The 12,832-nt window shown below is 33.9% G+C and overlaps 1 pseudogene; it reads left to right on the forward strand.

Annotated features, from left to right (window-relative positions):
• LOC149159429 (amino acid permease 3-like) overlaps positions 1–12,832 on the forward strand; it is a 106,208-nt pseudogene that overhangs the window by 25,765 nt on the left and 67,611 nt on the right.

Consider the following 12,832-nt stretch of genomic DNA (forward strand, 5'->3'; position numbering starts at 1 on the left):
AGCTTGCCCATCTTAGTGCAAAGTCTATGGTATTTGGGTTCTAGTGTGTGTCCAATTGGGATATCAATGTCTTGGTCTTGGTTTTTGCAACTCTTTTTGCAGGTTCCACGAAGGGTATCCCTCGGCCCTGCTCATTAACCGCTTGTCTGTTCCTGCCAAGCACGTTATGCCCTGTCAACGAGGTTGACCTCGTCACATGGGGGGGTCAGCAATTTCATGTAGGGCGTCCCGAGTCAAGCCATAGCTCACCCTACGATAACTCAGACAGCCGGGAAACCGAGGATGTTGTGGCTATCTCTCCATCTCATTCTCCAGGTCATATAGTGGCTCCTGCAACTATGGAGTCCATCGCAGAGCAACTTTGAAATATCCAAATCAATATGGACATTCTCAGGGACCACAGGTATGAAGACCGCAACGAGATTGTGGCTTATCTCAATGATATTCAATATAGTCATAATGAAATTCTGGAACAATTGGATAGCCTCCACTGCAATCACTGTCGCACAAATGACCACCTTCGCATCCTAGAAGCGCGGGTGGAACACATTGATTTCCATATGCATGATCATGTTGGTTACTTTGCAGCTCCCCCTGTACTCCCTCCCCATCCCCCTCCTTGATATGTTGTTGTTAGTTCTGGTCTCCTTTTTGTTTTCTCCTAGTATGTTATGGCTACAATGCCTACCGAAAATAAAGAATGTAATTTGTTCTCTATGGTATCCTCTAGTCCCCAATCTCAACAAGTCTAGTTGGAATGAGAGAAGGGGGATCGTTGAGACATATTTTGTAAGCTATGTTTTCCTGAAAATCTAATGAAAGTTTTTTAAATGACCAAAAAAAAAAAAAAAATTAGGTTTGTATGAAATTTAATTTAACCCCATTTACTTCATGTCCAACCTTGATATTCAGATGAATATAAAGTTAGGTTTATATTGAAATTTGTTTGATTCCATTTAAGGCTCGAAATACTCAACATACCATTAATTGGCCCAACCTTTTAAAAACTTTATATAAAATTTCATTGATTGTAATGACTTCATGTTCAGCTGGATCGCTGTTGACTCCAACAAATTGACTCCAACAAAATAGCATTAGGTTGAACATATATATATGGTATAAAATATAAATTCGACCAAATTAATTTCTCCACTCTTTCATGTGAAATGATCTTCGATTGAAATCCCAATCCTAAGTGTTATATGCTATTTTTTTCTACTTCTAAAAAGAAATTAAAATTTTTGACTTCAATTTTTTTATCCTTTTTTCATTTGAGTGTTTTTTCTTATTTTCCAAATAATGAGACACAATACCATGTTTTTACCCTTTAACAATGTAAAAGAGCTTGAGCGAGCCTATATCTCGATTGAGCCCCGTTTTTTAATATCCCACCAAAACCAACAAGTTGCTCAATCGAGGGCCTGAGTAACCATGGGTCACATAGGAGCTCGATCTAGGGTTTGTTTTATAGTTCTATCGAGCAACATTTAATCCCTCAAATAGCTCGATCGAGCACTTAAAAAATGCTTGATAGAGAGTCTTTTCTTCGAGTTACACACCACGTGCTTGCCAAAAAGTGTAAACCACCTCCTTGGGTTCACCTAGTTCAAACTCTTCATTAGCTTCACAAACATATGTTGTTACATTCACAATTGTACCCCAATTTCACAATAATGTTCTCTATGATGTCACCCTCTAGATTATGCCTAATTACAAATGAATATCCTGTATTAGTAGCACATTTTCCCCAATGCGATTCACATTCAAACGCCTACATCTTTCATAAAGATGGATGGCCTTATCACTTTCATTCCTCATCCACCTCTTAGGTTGAATCTCTCTCCAACAATAACAAGGTTAGGTAGGTGGCTCTCCATAAGTACCTACACTTTTGGATTGTCAATAAAGCCAAATATGATAAAAACCATTTATAGTTTTTTTTATCTCTTATCTAGTATTTTTGTAATACTGAAATTTCCCCTTTGCACCCTATCAATATGGCATTGATATAGTCCTTAGTACCTTGCTTTTTAACACCTCCCTACAATACATCTTGCACACTAAAAGGTTAAAGTACATTATGCCCCCATCATTTTTTTCCAAGCACCACAACCTTGAATACTAACCTTAACATCCTCCTTTCGGTTGTGCATGGGGCAAATTTTGCATTGGGGTGTATTTGTGCACTTAGAAATGAGGATATACAAAAGTTAAGAAGGCCATGTACCATATTTGCAATGGAATACCTGGTGTAGAAGGCCATGTAAGATATTGGCAATGACATTCCTTGCGTTGACTACAAAAGTTGGTAATGCAATAATTGGGGCTCTATTGCACTCAAAGATGTCTAAATTGTGAAATCGGAGTAGAGCATTAAAATAAAGCAAACGTAGCAAAAAAAAGACCCTGAGAAATTGTTAGAATATCTTTAAAATGTCAAAGATGAAATTATAACGTGAAGGGTAAAACATAACGTGAAGTGTAAAACATAAACTAGCATTTGCACCTTATGTTGCAAAGGAAACGCCGTAAGGCATAGAGTGGGGAAGAATAGCGACATGTGAATGGACATTGTTGAAAGCAAGGGTGGATGATAATGAGTTATAATTGCAATAGTTAGTTATGTGTATTCTGAAAATGGATATTTTGTAAATAATAATAGTTTGTGGAAGAATAGCGACATGTGAATGGACCTTGTTGAAAGAAAGGGTGGATGATAATGAGTTACAGTTGAAAGTATTAGTTATGTGTATTTTTAATATGGATATTTTGTAAATAATAGTAGTGTGTGGAAGAATAGCAACATGTGAATGGACATTGTTGAAAGCTAGGGTGGATGATAATGAGTTATACTTGAAATTATTAGCTATGTGTATTCTGAATATGGCTATTTTGAAAATAGTAGTAATAGTTTTTGTACATTATTTTAAAGGGTTTTTTTTTTTTTGTCTTTCGAGATGTAATTTTTCCAAATGCTACCTGTTTATGGTGTTATTAAAAAATACTAGTAGATTGTAATGGAAGAGGTGAAAAAAATGATACGACATTGTGAACAACATCATGGTTGTCGTTACATATTTGAAAATGCATGAAAAATTGTTGGAGCCATCGAAGCTTGGAGTAAAAAACTTATCCTTCACACCGTCTACTCTGAAGCAGACCTCAAGTAAGTCTTCCAGTTTTTAAGGCATCATGCTTTTAATGAGTTTAACCTTCTAAAGGTTTCATACTTCTAGACCTCATAGGTTTCTTAATCAATTATAGGCAGGAAATTTGTTACAATGAGATGAGACTTGTTCATAAAAAGTGTTCAGAACCATATTTTGGCTGTGTTGCTTTTCTAAGCCCTGCCAACTTACTAGTTGATGATAGTTGCAGCTCTAACACCTGATAAGTATGAAAATTAGAATTAATCCAGGAAACCAAATTGAAGTTTGTCTATTCTTCCAAGTCGATTGAAAAGCTACCACTGGTGGCGCCATTCTCAAGAAGTTTTGGGTTATGTTATGTAAATATCCCTTGACAAAACATATGTAAATTTCTAGTTGAAAATTTCCATACCTTGTGAAATTCATCAATACTGGACATTTTCACTAGTAGACTGATGCTAGGTCGATCTTTTGAATGTTTTGTTGACATCCTTAGACTTCTAAGTGTCTAAGGAATACGATTTTATTAATCGGATACATTTGGATTTTTTGAAGAAGGTGGGCAATCAATTTCTTCCAGTATATATAATTCATCATTTTACATTTTTGTTGATGGGCTTTGTATATATAATTCATCATTTTACATTTTTGTTGATGGGCTTTGTATATATAATTCATCATTTTACATTTTTTGTTGATGGGCTTTGAGTATGTCTTAGTAATTTTTTATTTATGATATTTCGATATGTAAGTAGACTTGTAGTTCAAATAAAATTTTGCCAAAATTTAAATTTAAGTAGGCTATTGCTTCAACCTTACGACATTGATGGTGTTTTATGTTAATTTTTCTACAATTTAGCTTGGAACATGAGCCCTTGTAGAATGATAGTCTTGAACATAATCATATTCTTCCAATATATGATTCATCATTTTACATTTTTTGTTGATGGCCTTTGAGTACGTCTCAATACTTTTTTATTTATGATATTTCCATATGTAAGTATACCTGTAGTTCAAATATAGTTTTTCCAAGTTTTAAATTTAAATAGGCTACTGCTTCAAGCTTATGGCAGTGCTGGTATTTTATTTTAATTTTTCTGCAGTGTAGCTTGGAACATGAGCCCCTGTAGAATGATAGTCTTGAACATAACCATATTCTTCCAATATATATAATTCATAATTTTACATCTTTTGTTGATGGTCTTTGAGTACGTCTCAATAATTTTTTGTTTATGATATTTCCATATCTAAATAGACCTATATTCAAATATAATTTTGCCAAAATTTAAATTTAAATATGCTACTACTTCAACCTTGTGTCGTTGATGGTATTCTATGTTAATTTTCATGTAGTTTAGCTTGGAACATGAGACCCTATAGGATGATCGTCTTGACCATCAGATCGGGCATAGGGCATCCAATGCTCTGTATGTGTGGCTGATAGATTATAGTTGATAGATTATCTATTGATTCACTTTCTGGTAGTTGCAATATAATTTCTATATTAGCAGACTGGAACTAATCTACATTTTTGCAGTATACCTGAGTGTGTGATTTAGAGGGTTTGTGATAATTTAGTAGGAGATAAGAATGGATTGGTACGAGTGATCACCAATCTATTGAATCAAAAACATGTAGTCAACATGTCCTTGTGGATCACATGTCGAGAGTGGTAAAATTTTCTCCAGAACTTTAGTATTACATCATTAAGTTTTCAGTAACATTTACAATAATAAAATAGTTGTGCATTGATTGTTGTTGCATGACAACTTCGTAGACTTGTGCTACTTTAATAGGATCTAGGAATGGATGGGTGAATGAGTTGTATTGCAACATAGTTAACTAAAGCTCTATGAGTTATGCCACAACATACTTGAGTGAATGAATTTTAATGACGTTCACATCATTTAGATTTAGATAAGTTTTACAATAATAAAATAGTTGTGCATTGATTGTTGTTGCATGAAAACTTTGTATACTTGTGCTACTTTAATAGGATCTAGGAATGGATGGGTGAATGAGTTGTATTGCAGCATAGTTAACTAAATCTCGATGAGTTATGCCACAAAGTACTTGAATGAATGAATTTTAATGACGTTCACAAGACCTCATGGTCTAAGGGACCAACAAATAATTATTTTAATGATTGGTCACAAAGTGATTGTTGCATGAATTGAATGGTGACTTGAAAATGACCTCATTTCAATAAGGCACATGTGAATCATGTGTCAAGAGTGGTAAGTTATATGTTGGCAGTAACTTTTACAGTTATAAAATAGAGTTGTGCTAGTTTAATAGGTTCTAGGAATGGATGGGTGAATGTGTTGGATTGCAACATAGTTAGCTAAAGCTCGATGAGTTATGCCACAAAATACTTGAATGAATGGATGAGTTTTAATGAAGTTCACAAGACCTCACGGTCTAAGGGACCAACAAATAATAATTTTAATGATTTGTCACAAAGTGATTGTTGCATGAATTGAATGGTGACTTGAAAATGACCTCATTTCAATAGGCCCATGTGAATCATGTGTCAAGAGTGGTAAATTATATGTTGGTAGTAACTTTTACATTTATAAAATACTCATGGATTGATTGTTGTTGCATGAAAGAAAATTATGACTTAGACCAATCACATTGAAAGAATACTTTACAAAAGCCAAATTGTAATCAAGACTGGGTCCCTTACATTTATAGAATACTCATGGATTGATTGTTGTTGCATGAAAGAAAATTATGACTTAGACTAATAACATTGAAAGAATACTTTACAAAAGCCAAAATGTAATCAAGAATGGGTCCCTTAGTGTATTCCAGTGATGTGTTTGGAGGGTATGTGATATTTTAATGGGATCAAATTGTGTTATTTTAGTGGGTGAATGAGATGGATTGCAACATAGTTAACTAAATCTTGGTGAGTTGAGTTGTGTATGCCACAAAATACTTATGGAAATCGGTCACGAAGTGATTGTTGCACGAATTGAATGGTGAATTGAAACTATCGTGATTGTTGCATGAATTGAATGGTGACTTGAAACTGCCTCACTTCAACAGGCCCGTGTGAACCATGTGTCAAGAGTGGTAAGTTATATTGCCAGTAACTTTTACAGTTATAAAATACTTAAAGATTGATTTCTGTTACAGGAAAACAAATTATGACCAATCACATTGAAATAATACCTCACAAAAGCCACATTGAAAGAATACCTCACAAACGCCAAAATGTAATAGTGCTAGTATTCCAGTGATGTGTTTGGAGGGTTTGGGTTATGTTATGTAAATATCCCTTGACAAAACATATGTAAATTTCTAGTTGAAAATTTCCATACCTTGTGAAATTCATCAATACTGGACATTTTCACTAGCAGACTGATGCTAGGTCCATATTTTGAATGTTTTGTTGACATCCTTAGACTTCTAAGTGTCTAAGGAATACGATTTTATTAATCGGATACACTTGGATTTTTTGAAGAAGGTGGGCAATCAATTTCTTCCAGTATATATAATTCATCATTTTACATTTTTGTTGATGGGCTTTGTATATATAATTCATCATTTTACATTTTTTGTTGATGGGTTTTGAGTATGTCTTAGTAATTTTTTATTTATGATATTTCGATATGTAAGTAGACTTGTAGTTCAAATAAAATTTTGCCAAAATTTAATTTTAATTAAGCTATTGCTTCAACCTTACGACATTGATGGTGTTCTATGTTAATTTTTCTACAATTTAGCATGGAACATGAGCCCTTGTAGAATGATAGTCTTGAACATAATCATATTCTTCCAATATATGATTCATCATTTTACATTTTTTGTTGATGGCCTTTGAGTACGTCTCAATACTTTTTTATTTATGATATTTCCATATGTAAGTATACCTGTAGTTCAAATATAGTTTTTCCAAATTTTAAATTTAAATAGGCTACTGCTTCAAGCTTATGGGAGTGCTGGTATTTTATTTTAATTTTTCTACAGTGTAGCTTGGAACATGAGCCCCCGTAGAATGATAGTCTTGAACATAACCATATTCTTCCAATATATATAATTCATAATTTTACATCTTTTGTTGATGGGCTTTGAGTACATCTCAATAATTTTTTGTTTATGATATTTCCATATCTAAATAGACCTATATTCAAATATAATTTTGCCAAAATTTAAATTTAAATATGCTACTACTTCAACCTTGTGTCGTTGATGGTATTCTATGTTAATTTTCATTTAGTTTAGCTTGGAACATGAGACCTTATAGGATGATCGTCTTGAACATCAGATCGGGCATAGGGCATCCAATGCTCTGTATGTGTGGCTGATAGATTATAGTTGATAGATTATCTATTGATTCACTTTCTGGTATTTGCAATATAATTTCTATATTAGCAGACTGGAACTAATCTACATTTTTGCAGTATACCTGAGTGTGATTTAGAGGGTTTTTGATAATTTAGTAGGAGATAAGAATGGATTGGTACGAGTGATCACCAATCTATTCAATCAAAAACATGTAGTCAACATGTCCTTGTGGATCACATGTCGAGAGTGGTAAAATGTTTTCCAGAACTTTAGTATTACATCATTAAGTTTTCAGTAACTTTTACAATAATAAAATAGTTGTGCATTGATTGTTGTTGCATGACAATTTCGTAGACTTGTGCTACTTTAATAGGATCTAGGAATGCATGGGTGAATGAGTTGTATTGCAAAGTTATGCCAAAACATACTTGAGTGAATGAATTTTAATGACATTCACATCATTAAGATTTCGATAAGTTTTACAATAACAAAATAGTTGTGCATTGATTGTTGTTGCATGACAACTTTGTATACTTGTGCTACTTTAATAGGATCTAGGAATGGATGGGTGAATGAGTTGTATTGCAGCATAGTTAACTAAATCTTGATGAGTTATGCCACAAAGTACTTGAATGAATGAATTTTAATGACGTTCACAAGACCTCATGGTCTGAGGGACCAACAAATAATTATTTTAATGATTGGTCACAAAGTGATTGTTGCATGAATTGAATGGTGACTTGAAAATGACCTCATTTCAATAAGGCACATGTGAATCATGTGTCAAGAGTGGTAAGTTATATGTTGGCAGTAACTTTTACAGTTATAAAATAGAGTTGTGCTAGTTTAATAGGTTCTAGGAATGGATGGGTGAATGAGTTGGATTGCAACATAGTTAGCTAAAGCTCGATGAGTTATGCCATGAAATACTTGAATGAATGGATGAGTTTTAATGAAGTTCACAAGACCTCACGGTCTAAGGGACCAACAAATAATGATTTTAATGATTTGTCACAAAGTGATTGTTGCATGAATTGAATGGTGACTTGAAAATGACCTCATTTCAATAGGCCCATGTGAATCATGTGTCAAGAGTGGTAAATTATATGTTGGTAGTAACTTTTACATTTATAAAATACTCATGGATTGATTTTTGTTGCATGAAAGAAAATTATGACTTAGACCAATCACATTGAAAGAATACTTTACAAAAGCCAAAATGTAATCAAGACTGAGTCCCTTACATTTATAGAATACTCATGGATTGATTGTTGTTGCATGAAAGAAAATTATGACTTAGACTAATCACATTGAAAGAATACTTTACAAAAGCCAAAATGTAATCAAGAATGGGTCCTTTAGTGTATTCCAGTGATGTGTTTGGAGGGTATGTGATATTTTAATGGAATCAAATTGTGTTATTTTAGTGGGTGAATGAGATGGATTGCAACATAGTTAACTAAAGCTTGGTGAGTTGAGTTGTGTATGCCACAAAATACTTATGGAAATCGGTCACGAAGTGATTGTTGCACGAATTGAATGGTGAATTGAAACTATCGTGATTGTTGCATGAATTGAATGGTGACTTGAAACTGCCTCACTTCAACAGGCCCGTGTGAACCATTTGTTAAGAATGGTAAGTTATATTGGCAGTAACTTTTATAGTTATAAAATACTTAAAGATTGATTTCTGTTACAGGAAATTATGACCGATCACATTGAAAGAATACCTCACAAAAGCCACATTGAAAGAATACCTCACAAACGCCAGAATGTAATAGTGCTAGTATTCGAGTGATGTGTTTGGAGGGTTTGTGCTATTTTAAAATGGTGTACTATAAAATTTGGGCGAATAAGTTTAGAAAAAAATGGAAATTGGCGAACCTTTTTTTTTGGAAAAAGCATGGAAAATTAGCCCAAAAGAATACCTCACAAAAGCCACATTGAAAAAATACCTCACAAAAGCCAAAATGTAATAGTGCTAGTATTCGAGTGATGTGTTTGGAGGGTTTGTGCTATTTTATAATGGTATATTATAAAATTTGAGCCAATAATTTTAGAAAAAAATGGAAATTGGTGAACTTTTTTTGGAAAAAGCATGGAAAATTAGCCCACTATGAATATTAACCCCTAAATACCCGCATTTTATTACTACACAATTAAAAAAATAAATAAATCAGATACATTATTTAGAAAATATGTACTTCACACTCCAACCCATTTAAAAACAAACACAATACTTTCATTTATCAGATGTCCACTTCATATTCCCTTTAAAAAAAACTTACTTCGAAAGGTATCCATTATGTAATAACGCTGAGACACTCAATTTTAGAAAAAAAACAGAAATTGGTGAACCTTTCTTTTTGGAAAAAGCATGGAAAATTAGCCCAAAAGAATACCTCACAAAAGCCACATTGAAAAAATACCTCACAAAAACCAAAATGTAATAGTGCTAGTATTGGAGTGATGTGTTTGGAGGGTTTGTGCTATTTTATAATGGTGTATTATAAAATTTGAGCGAATAATTTTAGAAAAAAATAGAAATTGGTGAACCTTTTTTGGAAAAAGCATAGAAAATTAGCCTACTATGAATATTAACTCCTAAATACCCACATTTTATTACTACACAATAAAAAAAATAAATCAGATACATTACTTAGAAAATATGTACTTCACACTCCAACCCATTTAAAAACAAACACAATACTTTCATTTGAAAACGTATCAGATGTCCACTTCATATTCCCTTTAAAAAAAAACTTGCTTCGAAACCAGGACTACCACAAGCTACATAAAAAATCTGCAAACTTAAAATGTAAATAGAATATAAAAGTAGTTGGATTAATTAAGGGCGAGCAAACTCGGACAACGATAAGCTACATAAAAGATTTGCAAACTTAAAATGTAAATAGAATCTAAAAGAAGTTGGATTAATTAAAGGCAATCGAAAATTTGGAAACATGTGGTGTTTCACAGTGACTTTCCATCCAACCACGGCTTATAAAATGTTAACGCTTCCTTAGGTTTATATTGTGGCACGGTATGTCCAGATCCCTGCAAAAAATACATTGTAATTAGTTTAAATGAAAAAAATACATTGTAATTAGTTTAAATGAAAAAAACCATCTTAGTTCAACAAATCAATAGGAAGTGGAAGTGAGAATTAATGTTAATTGATTAGTTGGAATTATATGACTAGTAGCAATTTGCATAGATGAAAAATTATAAAGGCTATATAAATGTATCGATGGTTGTATATATAAATGATAAGAAGTAGAAAGAAATATATGGATGTTTGTATATATATATAGCGATGGTTGTATTTATATCGGTGGTTGTATTTATATCGATGGTTGTATATATATGAAAAATTATAAAGGCTATATATATATATATCGATGGTTGTAATTATATGAATTGTATTCGAGTTAGGCTTCTCACAATTTCCAGACATCCTTAAAGTAAAATTTCATTATATGAGACAACAATTACACTAACTTTTCATGCTGAAAAAAAAAATTTCGTGTTGAAACAATTACACTAATTTTTACCATATTTTCATTAAATATGTTTAGGTCGCTAGGCCTCTCTTTTGATTCAATTAGCCTCTGATTTTAGCATACGTTTTTAACCCAGGCTTAACATCTGTGCACAAATGACCTCACATTTTATGCTAAGGTTACAACGTTAATGTTACTGGCTAGTTTGCCGCTGGTTCCCTCTATCGTGTCGTTGGCTCCCCATATCATACTGCGAGTTCCTACTGGTTCCAATGGCATGCTCTCTGCTTGAGCGACAACATTTTCGCCGATTCACTTAAATTTCCTCCCGCCATATTGTTTCCGCCAATAGCTTCCTTGCGCGGAAGAACACAATAGCTCACTTCTCCCTTTGCATGTGCATGGCCATTTTCTTGTGAGTTTACACCAGAAACAAGCTCAACTTCAAATGTTTGTGATGGTAGCCTCTCATAAATGCTTGATCCAAGCTGTGTGAGTTTACTTGAGGTTGCCCGACCAAATGTAAGCTTATTCCATCTCTACTGGATGAAAATCACAATTGCAAGCATCACGACAATGACTGGAATAACAATATCTCGAAACTTGGAATAAAAATCTGAGCTATGATTCAAAAATTCATATTCATTTGCAAAATAAATATTGAAAACTCAAGATCTCAAGTAGTCGCAGATGTGAGTACCATCATTATTACCATGCAAATTCTCATGGAGAAAGCACCCAGTTCCAGAACCCAATCTACAGGAGCTTCAATGCGTCGGGTAAGGGTCGGCTAGAGTGTGACTAGGCCTAATTATGAGCTCTGAGTTAGACTATTATCTGTATAAGAAGCCGACCCTGGCTTAAAACAAGAAAACTGGGTTTAGCATTTAAAAAAGAGGGGCCTTCAGATACAAAATCAAAGTGGAGAAAAGATAGAAATGTGGAATTATTCATACCCTGGCGGCCGCAACCCATGGTGTAGCAGGTATGGCAGGTGGGAGATTGCAGAGCTCGTTGGCAGAGGGAAGCATGCAAACGAGGGTTGCGTTGGGGGTAGAGATTTGGTACTGACCTCAACAAAGAATCTCTGCGGGGAAGGTAGCAGAAGAGTCTTATCGCAGTCTTTTTGCCAGCATGCGAAGGCAGCAGAAGAGTCTTATGGCAGAGTCTCTTTGCCAGCAGGCAGTCTATGCGAAGGCAGCAGAAGAGTCTCATCGCCAGCAGGGGAGGTCTGGCTTTTCATTGCCCATTACCATGGGAAAATACCATTTTTTTTATAAATAAAATAGATTAAACGAACGGCCGAAAACACTCCAATCATCTAACACACAAAATCAATGGCTCACAATCGCACACTTCACATTTTAAGGATGTCTTTCTCAGAGGGAACGCCTTACGGCGTAATTATAAAGTGAAATTATAACGTGAAGGGTAAAACATGCATATTAATAACCTTGGGATCTTTAGAAATCATAACTAACAAACCGCAATGCAAATACATAATATTATGTTCTAGATATTAATACCCCTAAGCACTAAATATATTCCCTACCTTATCCATTGTAGCTTGGTTGGTTGTATGTGGAAATTGATAATCATTTTTTTTGGCGTGACACTTATCACAATGATGTTTTCTATACTTGGAATCCTTTCCGTGTCCAAATGTTGTAGGTTTAAGTTTGCTACGTTCTATCATGAGAGTTCATACGTTGGTTTATTAACTATTCTTATGCTCAGTTATATAAGATTCTCATGTGGACAAACTATATGAGAAACATACTAACTTGATTGCTTGCATATTTCCTAGAATTGTATTTTGGGCATTTCTTTTTATGGAATGCATGGCTTTGGGGGTGTGGTGTTGTGCTTTTGTCATACAACATG

Source organism: Pinus tabuliformis, chromosome 5_2 (genome assembly GCF_031772625.1).
Source record: "Pinus tabuliformis cultivar Carrire ecotype Pingquan chromosome 5_2, CPIR1, whole genome shotgun sequence".
Taxonomy (NCBI): Eukaryota; Viridiplantae; Streptophyta; class Pinopsida; order Pinales; family Pinaceae; genus Pinus; species Pinus tabuliformis.